Source organism: Equus quagga, chromosome 22 (assembly GCF_021613505.1).
Source record: "Equus quagga isolate Etosha38 chromosome 22, UCLA_HA_Equagga_1.0, whole genome shotgun sequence".
Lineage (NCBI taxonomy): Eukaryota > Metazoa > Chordata > Mammalia > Perissodactyla > Equidae > Equus > Equus quagga.
This window is the reverse complement of record NC_060288.1, coordinates 15,089,071-15,113,582: the sequence shown is the minus strand read 5'-3', so window position 1 is coordinate 15,113,582 and position 24,512 is coordinate 15,089,071. Positions and strand designations below refer to the sequence as shown.

The 24,512-nt window shown below is 42.1% G+C and overlaps 1 protein-coding gene across 2 annotated transcripts in view; it reads right to left on the bottom strand.

Annotated features, from left to right (window-relative positions):
• The window catches only part of TRMT9B (tRNA methyltransferase 9B (putative)), a 49,400-nt gene extending 29,286 nt beyond the window's left edge, over positions 1-20,114 (bottom strand). For both annotated transcript variants that reach the window (XM_046648628.1, XM_046648626.1), the window contains exon 1: positions 19,613-20,114. The gene's annotated coding sequence lies outside the window, so the exon portion shown is untranslated. The remainder of the gene's footprint in view (positions 1-19,612) is intronic.
• Between the last annotated feature and the right edge of the window lie 4,398 nt (positions 20,115-24,512).

The following is a 24,512-nucleotide window of genomic DNA, read 5'->3' as shown; positions in this document are numbered from 1 at the left end:
TACTTAATGCCAGTGAACTGTACGCTTAAAAATGGTTAAAATTGTGAATTTCATGTTATGTACTTTTTAATGCACGTTAAAAAAAAAAAAAAAACCAACAGATTTCAGCCACTTCTTCTGCAAGTCCTGCTTAGGTATTTCAGCAAGTAGTTTCAGAACATGAGAGTAACTGCCACCTAACATTTGGGGACCGTGCCTGCTGTTAAGTTATAGTCCCCCCACTGCCTCCTCCACTCTGCTTTGTGTCGTGGGGGTGGGGGCTCCACGAACAACACTTCTTCTTTGCCAAGGGGCCCTGAAAACAGAGCACAGCAAAGGGAGGCTGGAAGGCCGGAGGAGGGAGGAGGGACCAGCCCCTTTCTGGTTGCTTCCTGTTCCTGCCAGAGTTACCCGGCAACAGCAGCATTCACCCTGCCAACCTTCACCCTGGCAGCAGCATTTGTTTCTGGCAACAGTTGGTTAGCTCCTAGGTTTTTTCCCCTCTCCTAGAGCCAGCCCTTTGCACACTCCTACGAGACACTCGCACACGCCAAGCAGCCCCCCGGCCAAGAGATCTGTGTCCCACCTCCTCAGGGCCCCTCGTCTGAGCCCTCGAGGTATCAGCACTAGCTGGTCACAATCTCCTTCTCAAAGGTCTTGGTCCCAGCTCCAGGGCCCTCCTCCCAGCTTCTAGGTCTCATAAGTCCTCTTCTCTTTGCTCTCCCAGCACAGGTAGCAGCTGCTTCCCACACTAGCCCAGCGCTGTCCTGCCTCATTTGACCCCTCTTTGCATTTTCAGCCCTCTGCTATCTGTTTCACCAACCCCTTATATGAAATTCCCTCTGTCAACATAACTAGTGCGGTTTCCATTTTCCTGACCGGACACTGATGAATACGACCGTATTTTTGCACTACTTTGCAAAAAATGAAAATAAGAAAGAATTCCATTTCAACATCCTACTATAGTTTATTGTCTGTCTCACCCAACCAGTTTGTAAACACCATGAAATCAGATGTTTTCGGCTTACTGATGTACACACCCAGCACTTTGAACAGAGCCTGGCACATAGCAGATGCCCTACCTTCTTTGTTGGATAAATGAATATAAAATATTTAATTTAAACATAAAACACAAAACAAATTAATTTGGGTCATGAAAATATGCTTATAATATATACTAGTTAAAACCATATACAAATATATCCAGGGGGGAAATAAGTAGCTGAACTATGCAAAACTCTCTTTCTGAAATTCTCAGCAATATCTATTTTCTGATTTTTCCCATTTTCTTGTTTAATAATTTTTGTCACTGGGGGTTTCTCCATATTTTTCTTGTACATTAGGGCATGTTATCCATGAGACAGTCATTCAATGTGATATTGTGATTTATAATAGAAATATATATTTGGTCTTTCCACTGTTTCTGGCACACAGCTCCTAAAACCCTAATAATTTCCTATATAAGAGCCATAGGAGCTTCTTTTGCTAGAATATTCAGCTTTTTTCCCAGTTCCTGGAATAGCTCCGGATCATAAAGGTAAAATGGGTGTCTTTTGTTATTAATAAATAACAAGCCTCTTTCAACCATACCTGAGTTTATGTGAATGAAGTGACCTTTGGAAGGACCCTAAGGATGGGGCTGGTTGCCAAGGTAACCAACTATGTAATTAGAAGGTTGCACCTATAGGCCCATCCCCCAGACCTCCAGAGAGGGGAGAAGGGCTGGAGGTTACATTCAAACACCAACAGCCAATGATTTAATCAATGATGCCTCCAGAAAAACCCAAAAGGATGGGGTTTGGAGAGCTTCCATGTCGGTGGAGAAGAATGCATCCACATGTTAGGAGGGTGGCACACCTCAAACTCCAGGGGGACAGAAGCTTGGAGACTTGGAGAGGTCCAGACCTTGCCCTACACATCTCTTCCATTTGGCTGTTCCTGAGTTATATCTTTTTTTTTCTTTTGCTGAGGAAGATTCATCCTGAGCTAACATCTGCTGCCAATCTTCACTTTTTTGCTTGAGGAAGATTCGCCCTGAGCTAACATCTGTGCCAATCTTCCTCTACTTTAGATGTGGATCACCACCACAGCATGGCTGCCGACGAGTAGTGTAGGTCTGTGCATGGGAACTGAACCCAGGCCACCGAAGTGGAGCACATTGAACTTAACCAGTAGGCCACGGGGCCGGCCTCTGAGTTATATCTTTTAAAAATAAACCGGTAATCTCATAAGTAAAATGTTTTTCTGAGTTCCATGAGCCACTCTAGGAAATAAGTCTAAGCCAAGGAGGGGGCTGTGGGAACCCCTGATTTACAAGCAGTCAGTCAGAAGCACAAAGCGACATCTTGGACTTGCAACTGGCATCTGAAGTCGGGGGGCGGGCTGTCCTGTGGGACTGAACCTTTAACCTATGGGATCTGAGGCTATCTCCAGGGAGATAGTGTCAGAACTGAGTTAAACTGCAGACACCCCGCTGGTGCTGCAGACCTGCCTGATGTGTGGGAACCCTCCACACGTCTGGTGACCAGAGTGCAGCAGTAACGCAGGAGAGGACTGAGAGCAGAGAAGACACAAGAGTGTGTTTTTCCTTTATGTTCATTCAGTCAATCAAATACACAATCTGAAAACTGAAACACCCATACATTAACCCTAACAAATAAACCATCAAAAGTAGAACTCAGCATTTTGGTGTCATGGTATAAACACTGTACAGGAAGAATGCCTGGCACTGTGACCCTGGGCAAGTCATTAGCTTCTCTGGGTATGTGTTACTTACTCTGAGATACAAAGAAAGTGCCCTTCCTCTGTTAAGACTCTGATTTTCATATAGAAATGTACTTTAACATCCCCAAAGCACAACATAACTGTCAAGCATTGATAGCCTGTGCCAGACTTGAATTTCTCCTTATCACAGTCCCCAAACACGTGACTCTGCACAGAGCCTGGAAAAGTGTGAAGTGACTGACAGTAAGCAGTCTAGCAAAAAGCTTTGGTGCCAATTCCTATTTCCAGTTCCAAATGAAATTAGAATTTTTTGTAGCTAATACTTTTTAAACTTGGCTGGATATTTTTCAGACCCTAATCTCTGGAACAGCGTTAATACTGACAGCTGCATTAAACATCGACCACATTGGAGTACATTGCAAAGTTCAAAAAAGACCAGGTTGGGGCAGTCAACTCTTCTAAAGACATCTAAAGGTATACGACAGCCCAGAAGGTACCATCGCGAGATCTGAACAATGGAGCACGTGCGCCCGGGAAGGGGTCCTGCACCCAAAGTGGGACCTTGAGAACAAATTGGAATAATGGCAACTAGCAGGTGGAGTGCAACTGCCATACACGTTCTCTCTTTACTGATATGTGTGATGGACAACACGGCACAATATAAAAGTCGGTCAGATGCTACTTTAGAAATAAAGAGTGAGAACAGAGGAAAAACAGGCTTGCATAAAAAACAGAGCTCCCAACCAAAAGTTCAAGGACAGTGAAAGAACAGATTGGTCTGTTTAATAACAACAGATGTCTGCAAAAGAGAGAAAATTAGTTTGTTGTTTTCAAACAATTTTGTGCACAGAAGTAAAATATAATTTATACATATATGTATATAAACAAGATAAAAGTATTGTAACCTCTACATACATACATATGTATATACATAGGTAAGAAAATATAGTTTTCTTACCTAGAAGAAAACTAAGTAGCATTGGAGTTATCACCAGGAAAGAGCTGAAGGGAAGGGATGCTCAACATTAACGAGGGAGCCTAGGATCTCAAATAATTCTGTCTTTATATATATATTTGTGTATGTGTATTTATTTATATATAGATAACACAACACAGGAAGTTCGACTTAGAAGCCGACGTGAGCACAAAAGTAGGCAGCACTCCGAGCCCAGAGCCAGGACGGAAGTCTGGGTGTGATGCAGAGAGGGAGGGACTGCAGTTTGACAGAAGCCTGTAAGTAGGAGCATGCTTCTCTGATGACTTCGCAAGCCCTGCAGATCTGTTGCTTCTCTCTGCAATGCTGGTCAGGCCAGGCCAGTGTAGTCAATAAATGGCATGTTGCATACCCGTCACGCCTCAGCAATTCTCATAATTAACCGACATCGTTAAATTGGAAAATACCTACTGGGAGAGATGGAGATGCACTTCTGGTGCCCGCCATGAGCACCGGGGTTAAGCCTTCTGGGCTGCCCGTCCTTACCGTCCTGAGGATGGGTCCCTCCCCCAGGGCGGGCAGCCGAACATCAAGTCAACATGGGCACCAGCTCACACCTGGAAACATTACCAAGATTCGTCTTAACCTGACTGCATTCCAGGAAAATTCAGACCTCAGAGTAGAGAACGTGAAAAGATTTTTGTAATTAATTCAAAGTTATGGTAGCTTTTTACGACAAATAAATCCGAAATTAGCACAGGATCAATGTTTGTTTAGGAAAGGAAAATTCTTTTACAGCAATTTCGAAGAGCAAGCCCTGTTCCTTTAGGAACAGAAACCAGGAAGGTCTGCCCACCTTGTTCCCCTTCCTGACCTCATCCTCATCAAACAGGCCCCATCCCAGGAAAGTCGTATATTTCTGTAGACCCCTATAGTCCCTTAGTGTGTATGTCTCTTGTGATCTGGGTAGCATCTCATTTAAAATAGAAATTCGTTTATATCGTTGTCTTTTTTTAGAAGCTGTATTCCAAGGTCCTTCAGCCTGTGCAATGACATTGGCAAAATTAAACGTATAACAATGCTTTGAAACAAATTCAAAATTTGTTAATATCTTAGTCCCATTTATTATTTTCATATTGACAATCACTCTATGGTATAAAGACAACGTTCTGAAAACATATGGAATACTCTGGCATTCTAAGTGGAGCTGTGATTGTAATTCTACTGTGGGAGTGACAGCTTCCATACTTAACAAGAAAGATGGAAAAATCAAGAGGCTTTGCCTTCCCTAGAAATTACCAGTGTTAAAGAGCCATTTTATCAGAAAGGATACACCTAAGTATAGTGCATCAGTGGAGAAAATTTAAAATAATCTAAATGGAGAGGGTTCGAGTTGGTCAAATGCTAACAGGAAAAAGTCATTTCAATGTCAACTCTATCAGAAGAAGAACCTGCGGGGTGAGCACATCATCGTTGTCATTGTCCCTCCGACTTCACGGTGGTCTGCTGAGGTTCTGTCTTCGTGTGGAAGTGGGAAGGTGGAGCAGGAGTTAAGAACATGACCTTGAAGTGCTAAGGTCCTGAGGTCAAGACCTAGCTCTGCCCATGTCTAATCCTATTACGGTTCACATTTGTTCCCAAATGATTTTTTTACTTAGGCTTTTGCCCAACACACTAGTATTTAATTCAACTGATCAAAGGTTTCGGGGCACTGTGTGTATCTTTAGATGATGACTTCAGAGAGAAAACAAATACAAGAAATGATTTACCCAGGACCCTGGAGTTAAGCAGTGTTTGAACATGAAACCTACAGAACATTTCTCTTCTCCACGCAATTTTTTGCATGCTGTAAAAAAGTTTATTTTCACGCTACCTAAAATTTTATTACCTATACCTCCCATACCTCTAGAGTATTGACCATTGGTGTTTGTATTGACGATGAACAACACTTGAACCTAAAATGGGTTTGAATTATAATCTCATAATGTAAAAATTGAAAGGGACACTGTAAAATGTAAATAAGAGAATCAAAGCATTGTAACCTCCGGTTTTTGCTCCTCTGATCTGGGGGAATGAGGCCTTTAGCCTTCCGCCACGCACCTCCCTGCTGTGCCCAACTCCAGAAGAAACAGGCTCAGCCCTTCCCCAAGGGGATAATTCCCCTGATCACATCCCCAGAAACCAGAGAGCGTTCTGAGCTCCCATCGCATCTTGCTCCTACTCCAGGATGGTGGATGGTATTAGCGTGTGCCATCTCTCTTCTGTATTAGTCTGAGAAGCCCTATGCTAAATAAATAAGTACTGAACTTAAAATGTAGACCAATTTGAGTAAAAATCTGTGTCACATAATTTAACATCAGAAATAGCTGAGGTCCATCCTTTTCAGTACGAAGGAATTACTTATATTAATCACTTTTATGGAAATTTTCCTAACATATACCACATACTTTTTATGTCTTTCTACACAGCCTATAAATAACACATTTTTCATTGATGGCATAGGGGCCAATTATGACAACGTATTACAGAAGAGCGATATTCTCCACCGCTTAACCGAGTGTCTGTGTCTATACTAGCAGCACCAGGCTTTGGGTACTTCCTAGCTGTTTCTCTGCTCTACCCTGCTGTTGGTACTTTCCACTCAGTCTCTAGGAAGCTCTTCTACTTTCTAATGTGCTGCTTGTAGTTGGCTTTGGGCTTAAAAGAAATCAGACAACTAAATTTGTTGGAACCCTACTGAAAATATGAAGAAAAAGACTTTCAGGTCATCAGGGGGCTCAGCTTTGGATACACCAGTTTGGTGACATCTCTACTGACAACTCTTAGGCCTTGTGGGTTCTGAGTCCTGATCTGGATGCTGGAAAAGGCTGGCTGCCCCGTGACCTCCTGCTAAGGCCTTGGGTACTGGCCCTCTGATGGTGCTTTTTAAGCAGAGCTCCCTGACACCACCTCCTTGCTGTGTGATTGCCTCAGTGCTATTTTGCTTTCATTTACACTGAGTTCCTAGTAGCTTGGATCTTACAGTTCCCTCTGTTGTCTGCAGAAACTGACACCTGCTTTGTACCTATGAAAACCAGTGTGGTGGGAGGGTTTGGATGTTTACATTACGCACAGAAGCTTTTGATTCTAAGTGACATGATCATGAAAGGTGCACAGAAGTGGGAAATACGCCAGTTGAAAGAATGGTCTAATTTGCAGGCAGCTTGCATTGTATTTTATGAGAATATGTTTGACATTTTAAGCTTTCCTGTGGCAGTAAATTGTACTTCTCCTAGCAGCAGGAATTATTAAGTCTGTGCCCAGAATAAACTAGACTGTTTTGGAAAGTTTAATTTTTTCAGTTTTCATATTCCATTTTATGACAGTTTGTTTCTTCAGACATAAGCCTATAAGGAAACATAGCCTATTATTTCTATTTTGAAACTATAAATACTATTTTTTAAACTTCAAAGGGTTTCATCATAATCTATTTAAAAAAACAAATTAAATAGAATACAGAGTTGTGATTCTAAATTAAAAATGAAAAAATAAATAAGACAAAAGATTTAACCTGAAGTTCCTAAGGCAGATGTAAATATTTCTCGGTAATGGCTCTACAATACTTAATGGAATCCAGGATGCCATCTTCATGGACTGAATGGTTGCATGCCCCCAAAAGTTGTATGTTGAAGCCCTAGGCTGCAGCATGGCTGTATTTGGAGGTAATATAATGAGGTAATTAAGGTTAAATGAAATTATAAGGGTGGGGCCCTGATCAGATAGGATCAATGTCCTTATGGGAAGAGACACCAGAGAGCTCTCTCTCTTGGAACATAGAGGAAAGGTCATATAAGGACCCAGCGAAAAGATGGCCATCTGCAAGCCAGGAAAAGGGCTCTAACCAGAAAGTGGATTGGCTGGCACCTTGATCTGGGCCTTCTAGCTTCCAAAACTGTGAGAAAATACATTTTGACTGTTTGAGTCACCAGGCCGTGGTATTTTGTTATGGCAACCCATGCTGAATAAGACACCATCTATTTGGTAATATGCAAAAGATTTTACCGAGAAAGTCGAGGATAGGCAGTTAACTGTAAGAGGCATCCCAATTCCAATGACGTTAAAATGTGAAATGTTAAAAAAAAAAAGAATTATGTATTCTTGAAAAATAGTTTTTAAATAACGAAAATAATGACTTGAGTTATTTCTAAAGTAGCTTTTTCCTTAGAAAGGCTAATAGTCTACTTCCATCATCAGATCTTTGTTTTATGGCCTCCTAAATTCCTAGAAAATGACAAGTTGCACAGCTCATGCAGGAGAAAACTAGAGTCAAAAATGGGCAAAGAGATATAAAACCAAAGCTTAAACTTTTATGGTTTACATTGAGAACTGAACTCAATTTCCCCAGGGAGCCTAAGATATTGACAAGTAGTGCCTTATCAGACTACCTCTGCTCCTGCTTCACTAAGAAAATGTAAATTTCCTCAATTTTCCTCCTTCTACCCCAAAATCTTGTACATCCTTTTGTTTCAGAATTTTCAGACTCCTTTCAAACGCTAGCGCCTCTCCTCTGCTGGTCACATCTTTCCTGGGGCATTAGCTTATGCTCTCTCTTCCCATCTTTAGTCTCTCTCCCACTGGCCTCCTCCCCTCAGCCAGCATAGATACAGAGTTCCTTCTCCTTAAATAGAAACAGAAAACCACACACAAATACAAGCCATTGCCAGTCCCTACTTCTGTCCTCAAGCTTGAGAATCCCCTTTCTTCTTTCCTTTCCAAGAGGGGTCCATAGCTTTGCCTACTTCTTCATCCTTCATTCGCCCTTCAACCCACTGCAACCTGGCTGATATATAATGCCACTGTACCCCACAAGTCTCTCAGGCTTTCCTGTCACATGCTTCTATCATGAGGTTTTATAATAACACCACCCTTGGGAAAAACGACGGTTGAATTCCACAGGATGGTCATATTGCTGGCACTTCCGGGATTGACCATTAGTGTGTGGACCAGAATGAAGTCATTGGTCATCCAGCAAGCAAGAAGCTTCAAATAGCTAATGTGGCGCTCAAGTGAAGGCTTCATGATGCTGAGGAAGGCATGAAAGGAGGTGGTTGCAGGATATAAGGGCCAAGAGGGAACAGCATCATGCTGAGGCAGTGGGGCCAAGGAAAATATCAGCTGTGTTTGGAATGAGGCTTAAGCTCTAGGTCACTGTAGGTGAAAACCAATGCCCTTGGTGTCATTTATAAATACCTGAGAGCCAACCAGTAAAGAAATGAAAACTATATAATTAGTTTCTTAAAGACAAAGGACTAGAATCTACAAGGCCGGAAGTCCACCACGCCACACTGCAGTCTAGTTTAAATAAACAGATCCAGGAAAACAGGAGTTACTCAGTCACAGCTTTATCTAAAGTAGTTGTGGCACAAAGTATTCAATAACCTGTATAAGTGCTTTAGAGATTACTATTTACACATAATAAAAAGTTCCATGTCAAAATATAACATAGTTTTTCCTCCATGTTTTTATTATTCAATTATTCTTCAATTTCCCGGTTTAATGGATGAATCATAATACAAAGAGTACTGGGAATAAATCAAAATGCCAAACAATGTGGTTAAAAGTTTATAACCTGACAATTGATTCAACAGGGCATACCCTGCCACAGCACAGAGGACCACAGTGTTAAGTTGATCTGCTTCTAGCTGTACAAGTGGTGCGATTTCCCAGTAGCTTCTGCTTTTCAAGGATTCACTATCACTCTAAAGTGACATGTTATACATAAAACGATCAATTTTATGCCAGAATATATCATCTTTACGAGAATAAAAAGCTTCTGTCTGCACATACTGCCAATACATTTCAAAAGGACCAAATTTTAATAAGTAAAATAAACAAATTATCAGACAAAAAAATCATAAATTACTCTGGCTAGGAAAGAATTTTTAAAAACATCTGGCTCTACATTCTGCTTGCAGGTTTCTACATGTACTGCATCTATCTGGGCATGCATGTGTGTCTAGATAGCTTTTTTAAGGGAATGGCATATGGCCTAGTACATTTTTCCATGGTCAGGTAGGAACTACAACATTCTCTGCTAGCAAAACAGGAAGAGCTAGGTATGCATGTCTGCCAATTCAGTGCAAACCTCAAGAGCTTCCTGCGTGCAGAATCCAGTCAATGTCTGTAGTAGGAAAAATTAATAGCTGAAGGTTGGAGGCACTTAATGACGGACGGCCTTGCAGCTTCAGGACTGGCATTTTCTCGGTTTCAGGCCTGTTGATGGCTTCTGTGGGCTCTGACCCAAGTCTTCAACCAATACGGGACTGGACGGCAAGGACGTAGTTTGCTCAGAAGTCTGATTGAGTGCATCTTCCTCACATGCTAAGAGCTTGGGTGAAATTTCTTACCTAAGGTACAGTGTAGCTGATTGCATGTTTCAGCTGGGATTAAAATGACAGAACTGCTCTCATTTATTAATTTCCTTGACTTGGAGCTCTGTTTCCTACCACTTGATGTGCCATCACTTACACCCCTGAAGTTAACATTTTTGACATCTTCTATGCTAGCATCAGGTGAAGTGCTTGTTAATTTCGAATATACATATATACTATATGCAATTGTTTAATTACAATCTTACATGAGTGTGGAACATTGGTTATAATTAATGAGCCAATATTGGTACATCATTATTAACAAATGTCCATAGTTTATATTATGGTCCACTCTTTGTATTGTACAATTCCATGGGTTTTGCCAAATGCATAAAGTCATGTATTCACAATTACATATCACAGAAGTTTCACTGCCCTAAAAATCCCCTGTGCTGTACTTACTCATCTCCTCTCCCCACCCAAAAAAACCCCTGGCAACCACTGATCTTTTACTGTCTTCATAGTTTTGCCTTTCCAGAATGTCATATAGTTGGAATCATACAGTATGTAGCCTTTCAGACTGGTTTCTTTCATTTAGCAATATGCCTTTAAGTTTCCTCCATGTCTTTTCGTGGGTTGATAGATACTTCATCACTGAATAATATTCTATTGCATGGCTATACCACAGTTTGTCTATCCATTCACCCACTGAAGGATATCTTGGTTATTTCCAATTTTTGTCAATTACGAATAAAGCTGCTATAAAAATCCATGTGCAGGTTTTCATATGCACCTGCCTGTTAATTTTTCAGTCCTTATCAATACAGGTGGAGTCTGATGACAGCCAACTTGTGGACACTGTTCATTCTGGGCAGCCACAAGATCTTCACTTTGGGTGCATTTTTTCTTAGAGCTCCTTAACACTTGTTCGGCTCTCAGTTACCATTGCTGATTGGCAGGTAACTTCCGCAGATGTATTTTCTGAAGCTCTAATGACCAAAAGTTTATCAAGTTCCTTCAAGGCTGCTGTTCTAGATGAATGAGTTTCTACTGCGGACTCCACAGAGGGCTGCCATCTGCCAAAGAGACTTAAAGAGAAGGAGCAATTCCCATCCATAAATGTGGCAATCCTCATGTGTTAACAGACACGTCAACATTACCTTCCAAGACTATCAATTCCCAGTGGAAATAAAGTTACTTAAAATTTCAGATGAAGAGTTGTATTTTGATGCTTCTATTTCCGGAAAGGGATTACCTAAATTGAGATCAGACGCACCAGTGTTCTTGACATTGACATTCTGATATCTACTTCCCCAGCCAAAGGAAGAATATCTTCCTCTGTGTCTGGAAGGTCCCCCTGGTGTGCTGTAGCCTGTCTCCTTTCATCTCAGCTTCCCAATCAACAGATGGTTGTTGTTTCTGTTGCCTGTTTCCAGGAAGTTCATGGTCCCTTGTGTTACAAGATGTTCTTGGTCACTTGGAGCATTCTGATGTTCGGTCTCATGCTGTGGATCTCCTGCTTCCTTGAGCTGCTGAAGGCCATTGACCTGACTCTGATTCTGACTTTCTGACGTCAGCTCTTTTCACTTAGAAACATCTGTGGTCAGCGTATCACGGACTTGTGACAGAAAAACTAGCTTCCTTTCTTGTGTGGGGATAGCATTTGAGACCCTGGGTGCTTTTTTCAGCTCCAGTTTCTTTAGATTATCTGCAACAACTGCTCTTGCTGATGAATTCTGCAGAGGCAGAGCTGGACTCCAGTCTGACAGAGTACTATGCTAAACAGGTATGACCAGAAAGATCTGCAGAGGACAAGAAGGTTCTTTTTTCCCTCCATTTTTAATTTCTTCATTTAAAAAATCAATATTGCCAATATATACCCCAAAGAATTGAAAGCAAGCACTCACAGAGATATTCACACACCCATGTTCATAGCAGCATTACTTGCAACAGCCAAAGGTGGAAGCAACTTAAGTGTCCATCTAGGAATGAATGATAAACAAAATGTCGGCAAAATATGGCATATATACATATACATATATATACATATATGTATATATATATATATACACACACACACACACACAGTGGAATAATTCATCCTTAAAAAGAAAGAAAACTGACACATGCTTAACATGGATGAACCTATGAACCTTGAGGACACTATGCTAAGTGAAATAGCCAATCACAAAAGGGAAAATACTAAATTCTACCAATAAAAGGTACCTAGAGTAGGCAAAATCATAGAGACAGGAAGTAAAATGGTGGTTGCCAGAAGCTGGGGGGAGAGGTGAATGGGGAGCTATTGTTTAATAGGTATAGTTCCAGCTTTGCAAGATGATAAAAGTTCTGGAGATGAATGATGAACATGGTTGCACAACAATGTGAAACTGTACACTTAAATGTCACTAAACAACACTTAAAAATGGTTAAAGTGGAAAGTTTTATGTTATGTATATTTTACCACAATTAAAAAAAAATCAACATTGCAGTTAATGCAATAATGCTACACAACTAGCACCTTAACCTTGGGTGACCATAAATCGTGGTTTGCTGGGACAGTCCCTGTTTGTGCTTCTTTCCTCAGGGCAATCATTAATAGTGCCTCCTCACTCTCAAAAGTGTCCCAGATTGAACAACAAGTCATATGGTCACTGTAGATCTATTTCATAATTGCATAAATCTTTGCATTGCCATCTTAATTTGCAAATGTCTTAACATCTGGAATGTGTCTGCTTTTTCTCGAATTACCCTAACTATAAGCTTGATGTCCTGTAGAACATTATGGGCTCTGATCTTTTTTTTTTTAACTTAAAACAATGCCCATTTATTAGCTCAAAATTCTATAGGTCAGCAGTTTGGCACAACATGGCTCAATTTTCTGCTCAGGATGCGACAAGACTGAAACCAAGATATTGGCCAGGCTAAGCTCTTACCTAGAAGCTTTGGGGGGAAATCTGCATCCAAGCCCATTCTTGGAATTGAATTCTGTTTCTCGTGGTTGTAGGACTGAAGTCCTGATAGGACTGAGGCCCCCTTTCCTTGCCGCCACCCTTGACATTTTTTAAAGATTACTGATTACTTTCTGAGCATTGACTGAAGTACCAAAGACAATCCTCTCTTCTTACAAGCTCATTCTTTCTTTAAACACTTAAAAACCTCTAGCTTTTGACAAGCTCACTTACTTCAATTGCTGTGAGTTAAAGGGAGCAGATAAAAGATATGGTCCTGGACAGCTGCCATTTTTGCCTCTCTTGGCTGCCTTTTTCTTGTTTTGTTATCGTTAAAATTATCAGTAGACATTCCTTGAAGTCAAAAATATGTTTATGTTTCAATTAATTCCACTTTCCACCTCACCATGAGAGAACACACTATTTTCTCTTTGGGAAACCCACTGTTCTCCATACCTATGACAAGAGTGCCATATTACCATAAACCTTTATCGCTGTCTTCCCCTGACCATCAGCCTCTCAAGGGCAGAGCCATGTATCTTTAGCATCTAGCACCAATCTCAGTACAAGAGGATCTTAACATCCACCTCTTGAGCCAGTGAATAAACAAATCATTCAATGATGTTCAAATACTAGTCTTGCTTGGTTCTCCTCCACATTTTGCTTTAAAAAATATACAAAAAACGCATGCTTTCACTACTCACCTCCCTGCTTCAATGTGGTCCATCAATGATCTTACTAGAAAGTGATTTCCAATTTGGATGTTCTTCTAATTTATAATACACTTGGCAAATCAAAGGATCATTTTGATTTTCGATCCATAAAAGGAGTTGTGTCCTATGACTTAATCTTCAGCTAAGCTCCATATAGCTGAAGACAAGAACTCATCCCCCTTATAAGCCAGAGGGAGGAAAATCCTGGTTTTTCTCTTGAATGTTTACTCAAATATGAATGAAAGACAAAGATGGGGGGCAGGGAGAAGCTGGAATTAGAGAGGTCATTAATGTGTTACTATAACATAGAAAGATGAATACTACTTCCTTTCCCTTAGAATTAATCAAATAATAATATAACATTAGATTCAAACAGTTCCCTCCTGAGAAGACACAGTAAATGGGGTTTAGGTGGGGGCTCAGTATAGAAGACAGTGATTTTGTCTAAAGCTGCATTTACAGAGCAAGAGTACTCTTTTTATTTTGATGTGTCTATTTTTGGTGCCTTGGAGTGGAGTGGCTGAACTCTTGCTGTCACCACTGGACTCAAAAGAATATACTATATTAGAGTGTGGCTTACCCCAGGCGACATTTGTAATTCTGCACTTAAATGTTTTCATCACCTACCAGAGAAGATATCTGAATGGAGTCTTATTTTGAGACGAGAAAATCAATTTAAAATATATATGTAATAGACTGACATATTCACTAAGTAACTCCATTTGTCTCAGCTACTCTTCTCTCGTTTTCTAGTTCCAAATATCAAAGGCAAATATAAAATGATTTCATTCAATAATCAAGACAAATTCCTAGACATGCTAATGTAATTTCTGAGTACAAATAAATGATAATTTATTACTTAGCAACAGTGGAAATCCAATCATACCTATTTTAGTTTGCATAAAAAGGAATGTGACAAGCACCAGGGTATGACATAAGTTATTAGAGTGAATTCAAGCATATTCTTATTTTAAACTCCAATTAACAGGTTATTTCTATCTTTGTAATCCTTAAAAAAGCACCATTAAAGTTACAGAGCAAAGAAAGATTCAGTAGAAACACAGATACACAGATAATTCATCTCATGAAAGAACCAGCTGGCAGGAGCTATTATTTCTTTGATCGGACACTACATTCTTTTTATTGCTTTTCATAACCGGGGGGCTATCCAGGACTTCAGTGGGTAGGACCCTTTTCAAAATCATTTTCCTGATATATTACTTTGACTGCTAAACTGAAACAAAAGAATATTATTTCACATTCAAATAGAACCACAAGCAGAGGCACGCGCTTGGTAATTTTTAGTTATTTATTTGCTTGATGCTTTTTCCAGCAATTTCAACTGTAATGACTATCATATCCATCTGTTTGAAATGGAAATTGGCTAGCAACTAGATCTTTTTCTGATTCTTGCAATATATCATCTACCTGCTTTGAATGAAATATTCTAGCTAAGTCTCTGATGAAATCTGTTTTCCATAAGTGTGAGACATGATGGAATGTCTCACACTTATGAACTCAGCGTTCATTCCAGTCTCCTTCAAGTGTGCATCCTCCATCTCTGAGACTGGAAAGCTATAACTACATTTCCCAGAGTCCCTTGCAGCTAGGGCTCTGGGCACAGATGAGGTTCTACTGGTGAGATGAGGCGGATTAGAAGGGAGGTGGAGGGTAGCTAAGGAAGAGGTTTGCTAGCTTGTTTTTGTTGTTGTTAGCCATGCTCAGTCACTAGCTTCCTGGGTGGAGTGGCACTTTGCCGCAGCTTCTCTGATCTCTGGAACACAGCTCAAACACTGTGTTCTGGATGTCAGCAGGTCCCACGGTGGCTCCGATTCCCAGCCTCCAGACTGTGGCAATGATGGTAGCAACCCTGAGGGCCAGTTCAGCCATGCTGTCTGGGAGTCATCCCTCAACCTCAGCCTGGATCCTCTCTCCTTTAAGTTGCAACTTTCCCTTGCAACCTACTCGTGAGCACCTAATTCCTCTATTAAACCCCTTCTACCTAAAGCGGCTTGGATAGTTTCTGTTATCTGCAACCTGATGTAAAAAAATGAGAAAGGAGAGCTGAGACCAACCAATGCACAGAACCACAGGTAACGCCTGGGGATGACCATGAAAAGGGAAAAGGTTGTGCCCATTGGACATGAACAATTATGCATTAAGGAATAGGAAGAAGGTCACAGGCAGTACCATCCAGAATGACCCAAATCAGGGCCAACACTCTTTAAGGCCCGAGGTTGAGGCCAAAGCATAATTACAAAGGCTGAGAAATAATCATGGGGACCTCTGGAGAGAGAGAGAAAAAACATTAAAGGAAAAAACGACAAACAGGAGAGAGAAGGAGGAAAAAGAAGAGAAGAGAGAAGGGAACAGGGAAACCAAAGAGAATAAAACCACATATATGGTGAAGAGGATCATATGCCAAATGCTCACGTGACCTTGCCCTGTGACCTTGCCTGGACGGTGCCGGGGAGCAGTCCACCCCACGGAGGGTGAACACCACTTCCTGCCGCGGCCCCGCAGGCTTATGTCACAGCTTCGCAGAGTCTGCTCAGGGAGCCTTCCCAGAGGAGAAATACAAGTGAGTCAGTCCCTACAGCTCTTGAATAGATACATAGATTCAAACTGGATAACAGATTTTTTGTTTAAAATACAAAATACGTATTTTAAACAAAAATTTGTATATTAAAAAAAGAAAATTAAGCTAAATGCTTTAACGTCAGACAATTAATAACGCAAAGAGCTGACAAACTAGTCAATTACGTTGAATATTAATTTAGGTTTTGATTAGCTAAAAAAAGTGATTGTAAATATCCTTTTTATAATTCAATCGAGTAGTCTGAAAAACGCCTAGGGTAAAATGTTTACACAAAACAAGTAAGAGTTCTACCGAGACTGCAACCCTTAACACAAAACAAAACGTGTCTACAGCCCAGGCCTAGGGTTCCAGCCTCATTCACTCAACATCTCCCCTTTCCTCGGATACCTGTCCTCGCCACGGTCCTCCCCCACAGTGCGCATGCGTCCAGAGACCCCGCAGTGATGTTCACTGGGCGTTAATGCTCTTTCTTCCCCAAGGACCTTCCTTCACAACCCCAATATCACTTCCTCAAGCAAGCATTCCTGACCTCCTGCCCTCCACGGATCCAGTTCCCTATTTCTTCCCTTTATGTGTTTCCTGCATAGCGCTTAGCGCAGTCACGTTACAGGTTTACCTATGTATTCTCCGCAGACCTGCCGTCCAGGAGGGGCCAGGTCTGTTTTTCTTGCTATTGCATCCTGAAGGCTTGGCGCAGTGCCTCAGGTGCCCTAGAAATGCCGACCAAGTGAAAATCTGAATGAATGTTAGTGCTGCTTCATCCCCAGTCCAAATCCTCCGTTTCTAAATAATGGCGGATGTTCTCTACGTTTCTAACTGACCACGGAAAAATGAGGAATTGTCATCATTTTATGAGGGCCATAGTTCTAATGGCATTAACAGAAACTAGTTAATTTAGTGTTTAAATTCGATTTTAGAATTTCAATTGGTCATCTCCTCCCTCCCTCACTATCTCATCATTATGTCCAAAAACCACCACAGGTAACTTCTTCAACCTAGGTAAGCAGAAGGCCTATCTAAGGTAGAGGAGATGCAAGTTTGATAGTGTGAGCCCCCCAAAGGATGCTCATTACTGAGTCTAGCATATGGTAGTGTATACTCTAAGAGTACACTAAGTGTACCAGGACAGGGGATTGACCCATTTACCCAAATATTCAATTCTACCCCCAATTATGCAACAACTCCTCTGCAACCCCCAGGAGATGATATTTAAGTCAACAACCTTCTCCTTCTTGTAAAATTGCTCACTGTGTGCCGATACCGCACTGCCATTTTACACCAATTATCCCATTCGCTCCTCACCACCACTATAAGAAGTATCATTATCCCCATTTCACAGACGAGGAAATGGCTCAAAGCTGGGATTCCCTCCAGTGATGGAGTTCAAACTCTAAATTCCGTCTCTTGGGTGGTTAGAAGTTTCTCTGGATGTGAAGTAAGTACCCAAGGTGTAGGATGTCAGCTCCTTTTGGATACCTCTTAGCTAGAGGTCTATGCTATGTACTCTCTTAGGATATCAAGAGAGAGAATAACAAAGCTGAAGGACATCCACTGGCCATTTAGCACCACTATACTTTCAGTCTTCCCAGGGACCAAACTATGTCAGGATCAGGCTCAATATTTAGTTCCTTCAGTCTGTCCTTAAATAAATCCCTAGTTATCTTAATACTTTCATGCCATTCTTCTCAGAACACTTCCTAAGTTCTCTACCAGTAAAAACATTCAGATTGCACAGACAAGTGCTGACAGCCTAATCTCAACAATGCATTATACCAAGGGCTAAATTACAATGAGAACGTGACTCAATTGCTACTTAAAATGCGAATCAGAACATCAACATGCAGTAAACACAAGGATTTCGTTGCATTTTTTTCTCAACATTAAGATCCTGTATATTGCCAAGCTTGTCTGGTCCTTTGTGCCTTCTTCAAAGCAATGATGGGGTCCTCATCACAATGGGTTTCAAATTTTGGACACCAGTTTTCTAAAGGTGCATGTGAATTATTTACAAGTGAAGTGCATGTAAGTATTCGCATATCCACCTATCAGCAATATGTGACCATCAATACCTTCTTTACAGTTCTCTTAATCTGGCTTTAGAAGACACACATAAACAGAGATTTAAGATTTATTGGGAGAGCCCTCCTGCCTCTCCATTTTAAGGCAGTTAACCATGCAGACATAGCATTTTCAATTTCACACCCCTCCGGTAAGTAAAATTTGATGAAAACCTTTGAACTACCTTGGTGCTTCAGCCATATTAAGACACACACAAAAGGAAAAATTATTTCCAAAGATCATCATTACAGTAATTGAAGCTTTCTAGAAATAGGATTTGAATTAAGAGAAGAGTCTATAGAGAGCTCCCTGCTCAAATCAGACCAAATGCATTAACAAAGTTCTCTGGAGTGGTTTCCCCAGGGAGGAGACACTTTCCAGCTCCTTGGGGTCTCCTGTGAAAGAAGTTCTGTGCAATCAGTGGCCATCAGGGAGTTGCTTCATTCTTCTCAAATGATCCTCCCCTCTGAGCTCCCCCAAAGCATCCTTTACCAACACTGGGGAGTCTTTTACACCGCATTTTCAGCCAGAAAACCTACCATTCTCTCTTCACTAAACTTCAAAACAAATTAACCGTTCCTTAGCCGGTAACGTCAAAGACTCCATAGGCTAATGAGTCTCGTGCATAAAAGCACTTTAGCCGCTGAAATGAGGGGTTAAATGCCAATCGTTACCTATAATATTGTTAACAACCTTAACCTCAAAGCGATATAGATATATTCCAGCTCTTTGCCAGCACGAAATGTTCAATATACATTTAAATTCATGCACCAACCGATATAAAGCTTTGCACATAGATGCTTACAACCTTATCCTCCCTTTGCATAAGCATTGCATGCTTACATTTTCACAAAGAACCCAGGTACTACCAAAAGGCATACATATAGCAAATATTATACAAATCCTGCCATCTCACTTTGATATTCCTTCTTAAACTGCATTTTTGTCATCAGCTTTGAATATTTCAATACGCTCTTTCAGATCAACGAAAAATTATTCTGACAAACTTTCTGGCTTCAAGTTATCTTAGTTCATCGCCTCCTGCTAGTTAAAAATCAATTCCTAAGTGATAGCTTCTAAAGGGAAAGATACACGTGCGCTCCATGAAAACACAAATCCATTTTCACCTTTAAAACAAAACATGTCCCCTGCAGCTCTGAGTTCTGATTTATCCGGTGTAATATCTGAAGCACATCCTGCAATCTCTTACTGCATACCGTGATACGTTTTGATCACGTCTAAGTTTTCAAGGTAAACAGGTCACCCTCAGCAACTGGAATGACAGAAGAAGAGCAGGAACTCACCTAGGCGGTCAGACCCCGGACGCGGGCGCCCCAGCGCGCGCGCGGCGACCTGTCGCACCCCCTCCTCCCTGTCCCTGGAGGGAGGGCAGGCGCAGAGCCGGCCGAACTAGGGTGGAAAAGAGCCTTCTCGCCGCTCCCCTCTGCAGACCATTGTCAGCGCCACGGTCGCCAGCGCTTTCTGCACGGTATGGGGGCGGTAAGCTAGACCGAACGGCACAGTTGCAATGCTTTCCCGAAGCCGGGGTGAAAAAGCTGCTTTTGCATCAGAGCCGGGGGCTGTACCAGGTGTAACTTCCACCCGCTGACCTAATTTAGAGTGTGAGGACGAATGCAATAGGAAGAAACAAACGGAGGGCGCGCGGGCTCGCGGAGGAGCGGGGCGCCAGCAGCGCGCGTGCCCGAGTGGGAGCGCGCGTGCGCGCCGGGCGCGCGTCGGGGCTTCCACAGAGAAGTTGCCGCGATGCCACCGGGGCCGCGACTCGGCTGGCAGGGCTTAGGGGTGGCTCCGCAAGCTCCTCCTCCCTCCTCAGCCGGGGTCCTGGCTTGGCCCGCCTTCTCCGGGCGCGCCCCGCGCGGGAAGCGCCGCTCACTGGGCTCGGGCGCCTTCGGGCGGCCGCCGCGACCCTGGCAGCGCGGTCCCCGCCCCCATCGCCATCCCCGCCTCCCCGACCAGCCCTCACCTTTCCGGAGGCGGCGCTCGCGCACGGGCTGGCCAGGGACCGAGGCCCGCGGCGCCTCCGGGAGGGGAGGGCGGGCAGCCTGGGAGGCGCGCAGAGCCGAGCTGGGGGAGGGTGGCCTCCCTGCCCAGTCCCCTGGGAACGCCCCGGCCAAACGTGCCCAGGAAGTGAGGCTCTGCCGCCCCGCTCAGTCTGGGGACGAGGGGTGACCTCCTTGCCTCCTCCCCGCGCCCTTCTCGTCTGTCCCTCCCGCCTTGGGAGAGGACGCCGAGGCGAGCACACCTGGCCCGCACGGAGTGCAGCCACGCAGTACCTGGAGTGACAACAACGTGCGGCTTAGCGCGTCTTTGCTCATTTGATCCTTGCAACCACCTACTTCAACGGAAGTGTCCCCGTTGTAGATGGATAACTGAGGATCAAAGGGCCACTGCTTAGACTCCAGATCTGTTCATTAAACGGCGTGCTTAATCCGTTAAGAGTTTTGCAAAACTAGCCCCATACAAGCAGCCTCTACTCGAAGGAGGGATGGAACTTGGGTTAGAAGGTTCTACATAAAATTGGACACAGATCACCCCCACCCCCCACTTCTGTAACAATAGGGTTAACTACTTTCTGCCAAGTCTTTAGCATAATAATCTTCAACCTCTGTTAGTAAACAACTCAGTAATCATCGGGAGGTCTATGTACTTTAAAAGATGCACGTGCCCAATATTGAAAAATTAGCATGTTTAGTAACTGCCCTGCTGCCCTTTGTGTGCCAGGTTGATGCTCCTGACTCCATGGTGGGGGGAACTTCCTGTTGAGTATTTCCAGGCATGTTTTTTAGTGGAGACCCAACTATCCATCTCACATAGACCCCCGTGTCTTGAAGGGGCTGCTAAAAGGATGGGTGGAGATCACCATATACAGTTTGCAATGCTGGAATAGTTTTCTAGTGCCACAGTATATTGGGGTAGCGGAGGGACCCCTTGCTTGGGCATCTTTAACACCATGCCCGGCATAATCAAATTATTTCCTCATTCTATAAAAGTTTCGTTTTTTCATTTAAAAGAAAAAAAAAAATCACGAGCCCAATTTAACTATTCTTGAGCTGAATGCCAAATGCTCATTTTTGTTTCCATTCAACGGAGCTACAACTACAATCTGTCCTTGGACGCAGCGTATGTACTGGATGCTGTGATGTTCTCTGCCTTCTTCTAACAGTGCAGTGGGAGACAAAGCACGCCTCAGTAAGTGCAGGACAGTGACTGGCACATGGTAGGTGGCTAATGAATGCTTGTCCAGTGAACAGGATCTCAGTAGAATGTGATAAATACGAAAGTGGCCTGGTTTAAATTCTGCAGGGAAACATGAGGGAAATCAGTGCAGGTGAGATGATCAGGGAAGGCATCTTGGAGGTGGTGACAGGCGTAAGGTCTTGATATAGAGAATTGGCTAGGGAGTGTGTTTGCTATACGTAGTTTCAAGATCTGGCAGAGGCAGAGGTTCTTAACCTTTTGTAGGTAGTAAGCCTCTCTGAGAATCTGATAGAAGCTTTGGAACTCCCGAATGTAATAAATACATGTAAAAATATTTGCCTTCATTTTCTGGGATTTCACAGACTGGCTGAAGCAGATCTGTGGGATCCCTAGAGGTCTGTGGACTTGAGTTACCATCTCCTTGTTTGGAGGCAGGGAGCAAAATACAGAGATTATTCTGAGGCCATGCTAAGAGGCATCTCCATGGCCACCAGCGGAATTTGGGTAATGGCTGAGGAAATGGGAAGAAAAATATGCTGTAAAGAAAACCTGTGTGCCAGAGAAGCCTAGCCCTCCCTCTTTGAACATGGCCCTTTAACACTGATGTTCTCCTTGTCCATGAGAATTTCACTTTCATCTCTCAGCAAGCAAGGGGGAGGCATAGATGAAACATGCCTGTCAAACGCCGGCAGGTGCTGATGCTGTGCGGATATGCATGGTTATCATATTATTATCTCCTTACTTGTGCTGTTTGACATTTTTCATGAAAAAAAATTTTAATGAATTTTTGCTCTCAGGTAGATATAACCAATCCTATGAGATTTCTGAACCTGGCTTGTTAGAATGGAAATTTTGTATAGATAAAAAAAGATAGGAAACAATACAAGTATGCCAGTGATGCCCCATGTAAGATTGTTATTAATAACTAGAGTCTATGTAGAAATAGATTTTCTCTTATGGTGGTTTATGAGGTGTGCTGGTGATGGTCTCAACAGAAATTAGACCACTGTGGAACGTCGAACAAGTGTTCTCCTGTTTCTTTCTAAACTTGCCTTTAACCTCATTTCATATTGCTTAGTTAACTAAGTTCTAGTATTCTTATTCTATTTATTTACATACATAATACATATACATATATGCATATATACATATATGCATACACAATACATATATGCATATATAATATTGTAAGTATTATATAGTATATTGTAATATAATAATACTATATAATACTATATTATATAATATTATGGAATCCTATATTATAAATTATTAGAATTTTACAATATATTCTGTATGATTCTCTCTATATAGGATTTGGTATATATTCTATATATGTTATATTGTGTTATTATTATATTGCTTAGTTAACTCAGTTTCTTTATTAGTTACCTTTCTGGGTGTGGCATGCACCTCTTGAGGAGCAGATGGCACGCCATGGTTCTCTGAGTACCAGCTCTGCCCCCTTCTGAGAAAGGCAGCGACAGTGGTTCCTTATGCACTGGGGACCATACTTTCCATCATGTGACTAATTCAACCAAGCCTTCATGCCCACCTGAAGGAGTTGTCTGGTTTGTCCTGTGGCCCACAAGGCAGTGGCTGGAAGAATGCTGCGGGATGGGTATGTGCTGTGTTTCTTAGAGATGATAAGACCCAATCAGATCGTTTCCCAAGTGTCTTGGAGGCAAAGCCTGGATCTAGACCCAGGCGGGCAGTGCTCCAGGGCCTGTGTTCTTGACCACTCCGTTCACTGCGTCAGGAGAAGCAAAGACAAAGTTGAACCGAGCCACCTGCATGACCGAGTCACACTGGAGAGCGATGGATACCTTGACGACTGAGGAGCTCGCCCTGCTACGGTAGCTGGGGCTGCTGTGTTTCCTTGTTGACCTTCCGAGTTGCTTATGATTGTGGACGCTATTGCTTGTTCTTCCTTACTTCCTTGTGTAGCTTCATAGGGAAGTAATGTCAATGTACATACCTGTTTCTCTTCTTTATAACCTGAATGAGCACAACCATATGATAGCATACTGATTGCCTGTGACACCGCCATGACAGGAAGGAGAGCTGTAACTGTCCTGTCCACAGCTCTGTCCTGTCTGTGGTCTTCTTTCCTCCTAATAAAAACACAACAGATACCTTCTTAGAGATATTATCCGAAAGCAAATTTCTACAAATCAAATCATATTTTCGGACTTTTTTTTTCTAGTAAAATAAATATTTTTCCACAAAAACCATTTTTCCTTTGAACTATTATGAAAATTATATCCAGAATTTAGCAGCTATTATATATAACCATTTATTAATGGAAATATGAAAGAAAAATATAATCAATAAATGCTAAAATCAAATTATTTCGTGTTCCTTCTGCTTGAGTCTATTACCAGCTCTCCATCGCTTATTAAATATCACAAATCCCGTGAAATAGGATACAATATTCCTCACAGCTGGCCCCAACCTACCTCTCTGGGGCCAAGGAAAATCCTGAGATTTCTGCAGCTCATGCTGCCCTCCAGCTTCTTAATTTGTGACCTTTGTGTAAGCAACTCATGGAAGTTACTTTCCTGGAGCTTTTGACCATTCACTTATTTATTTTGTCCTCATTGTCTGTCCCAGTTCTTGGCATTTAGTTAAAGCCCAGTGCATATATTTGGATTAATTTGCATTTATTGCCATAAGCTTCAAAATGTACTGCATGATGCTTCCATCACTATTTCATTCATTTCAACTTTGACCATCTACTACCAACCAAGCCCTGGTCAGTGCTGGCTATTAACCACTTTGGGTGCTTATCTATTCTTACTATAAAGGAGACAAAAAAAATTGCTGTTTTTACCCACCTTTCTCCTCTTTTCAGTCATTACATATTTTCGAGTGATTTTAGCTAGTAGTTTAGCATAACAATACCTTGGGTGCGTAAGGACATGAGACCTCTCAACAGGTGGAGTGGTAAACGGGGGTGAGATTAGCTATAGCTTAGGGGAAGAA